The sequence below is a fragment of the Athene noctua genome, unplaced genomic scaffold (assembly GCF_965140245.1).
Source record: "Athene noctua unplaced genomic scaffold, bAthNoc1.hap1.1 HAP1_HAP1_scaffold_154, whole genome shotgun sequence".
Taxonomy (NCBI): domain Eukaryota; kingdom Metazoa; phylum Chordata; class Aves; order Strigiformes; family Strigidae; genus Athene; species Athene noctua.
The window spans coordinates 22501-25000 of record NW_027437626.1 but is presented as its reverse complement, the minus strand read 5'-3'; the positions used below and the strand labels follow the sequence as shown (position 1 = coordinate 25000).

At 78.3% G+C, this 2500-nt stretch overlaps 1 non-coding gene across 1 annotated transcript; it reads left to right on the top strand.

Annotated features, from left to right (window-relative positions):
• The first annotated feature begins 2018 nt into the window (after positions 1–2018).
• LOC141955320 (5.8S ribosomal RNA) lies at positions 2019–2171 on the top strand. The gene has a single exon (XR_012632487.1). It is a non-coding gene; the product is annotated as a 5.8S ribosomal RNA (ribosomal RNA).
• The last annotated feature ends 329 nt before the right edge of the window (positions 2172–2500 follow it).

The window sequence follows — 2500 nt, the reverse complement described above, 5'->3', positions numbered from 1 at the left end:
GGACCGGCGCGAGCCGTTGGCGGTGACGGGCTGGGCGCGGCCGGCGCCAGCCCGGCGAGAGGGGCGGCGGGCAGAGCAGGCCTCGCCGGGGTCGGGGGAGGCGTCTCCCCCGATCCTTCCTGCCCGCACCGTGGCGGGCTTGCTGCGGAGCAAGCCCGCCGGGGGGCCGGCCGGCCGCGTGCAGGGCCGAGGCCTCTGGGCGTTCCGGGCTCGGGTGCGTGGCGCCGGCCCTCGGGCCGGCGGGCGAGTTCCCGCGCCGGGCCGTGTCCCGCGCGCCAGCGGGCGGCCCGAGCCACGGCTCTCCTCCCGGGCGCAGCGCCGGGATACTGAGGGAAACCTCGGGCCCCGGGCCAGGAGGACGTGGTGGTGGTGGCGGATGTCGGGCGCGCCCCCGCGGGCGGACGCTCCCCCGATGGCGGCAGCGGGGGAGGCACCCCCGCGGGGCCCTTGAGGATGTTTCCCTCACCCCAGGGCCAGGTACCTAGCGTCCGCGCCTCCGCGGCCCTCCCTCGGCTGAGCCCGGGGGTCGAAGGCCGCGGAGCCGGGCGGAGGTTTAAAGACTCGGGCGGCTCGGTGCGACCCGCAGGGGCGGGCCCCGGCCGTGTGCGGCGGTTGAGCCTCCAGGGGCGGGAGTCGCTCTCGTGCAGGCCCTGGCCATGGCGGCCGCCGCCCACGCCGTGGGCTTTTTGTCCCCTCGGGCGGCCGCGCCGGGGAGGGGTGTCCCCCCTGCCCCCCCTTCTCCGCGGTCCGGTCTCGGCGGCGAGACCGGCGGCGTTCGGTCGGCCGCAGCCGGCCTGCCTCGCCCTCGAAACGCGAAGGGGAACCTCCCCCCCCCCCGGCGGGGAGCGCGGGCTCTCTCGCCGTCGGGGGCGATGGCGATTCCCCCACGGTCGGGGGTCTCGCCGGGCGGGGCGGCCTGCTCGGGCCGCCGCGTCTCCGTGGACGCGCAGCGGCGCGCTTGCGGCTTCGTGCTCCTTGCTTGCCACCCCCACCCCTTCCCGCCCCGGCTGAGGGGAGGGGCGGCGCAGCCCCCGGGCCCGAGCGGCGGCGGCGGCGCCGCCGCTCGGCGTGCCGGCCGGCGGTCGCTCGGTGGCCGGCCGCGTGGCCTGTCCCGTCCCGGGTCCTGCCCGTCGCTTCGCAGTCGCCTTTCCCGGTCTCGGTCAGGCGAGGCGGGTGGGCGGCCGAGGGGCGTTCCCCGTCCCGTTCTCCGCGCGGAAGCGGGGAGAGGGGGCGTCGCCTCCGGCTCAGCGGCGTCCGCCTTCTGCCTGGCGCGTGCCTGCGGAAGGGGCCGAGACGAGAAGCGGCGGCGGCGGCTCCGGGAGGGCAGCCGCGGCGGTGCGGTGGCCGGGCGGCGGTCGGGCGGAGCGCCGGGCGGCGGCGTCGCGTCGCCGTCTCGGGTTCCGGCGGTTGGCCGTCCGTCCCTGTCTCCGGTGTGGTGCGGCGGCGGCGCCGCGCGGGCGTTCCCGGCGTCGGGGCGAGAGCCGGGGTTTCGGGGCCACGGGGGCAAGGAGCCGGCTGTCGCAGCGCGCGGGCGCTGGGCGGCGCGGAGGCGCGCGCGGCGCGAGCGGGGCGCCCCCGCTGGTCGCCCGCGCGGCGGTCAGCGTCTGTGGTTTCCCCCCTCCGCGCGAGCGAGAGGCGGGTGCAGGTCCGGGCGCGCGGTCGGACGCGCCGCCGGCCCTCCGTGCGGAGGCCGGGCCGAGCCCGGGCGCCTGGGCCGCCTCCGAAGCGAGCAAGGTGCTTGTTGTTTCCCCAGGTCGGTCGGGAGCGCGGGCTCCCCGGGCCCTTGCCGTTCGGAGCTTGTTTCACCCTTCCCTTCCTTCCCTCCGTTGTGATGTCGGTACGGTCATCTGAGGCGAGGCGCGACCGTCGCCCGCCGGTCGTCGCGCGCCCCCTCCGCGCGTGCGGAGGGGGGCGGTCGGTCGGTCGGTGGGGCGGCGGTCCGTCGTCCGAGAAGGGGGCCGCTTCTGCGGAGCGGTCCCGGCCCCTCCGCGCGCGCGGGGCGGTGCCGAAAGGCAGACAACTCTTAGCGGTGGATCACTCGGCTCGTGCGTCGATGAAGAACGCAGCTAGCTGCGAGAATTAATGTGAATTGCAGGACACATTGATCATCGACACTTCGAACGCACTTGCGGCCCCGGGTTCCTCCCGGGGCTACGCCTGTCTGAGCGTCGCTTGACGATCAATCGCCGGCCGGTGCGCCGTCCCTCCCCGCCTCGCCTCGGCGGGCGGGCGGGCGGCGTCCGCGGCGGCGCGGCTGGGGTGCCTCGCAGGCCCGTCGGTGTCGGCCGAGGGCCTTCGTCCCCCTAAGTGGAGACTCGGGGAGCGCTCCGAAGCTCCCCGCTCCCGGAACGCCCGCTTGGCGGAGCCTCGTCCCGCCGGGGCCGGGCGGCCCGTTGGTTCGGTCCGGCCGGGTCGGGCGCGGCGGTGGGGAAGGGCCGAGGTGTCGGGGGGGGAGAGGCGCGGGCCTCTTCCCCGGCCTCCTCCCGCGCGGGCGGCTGTC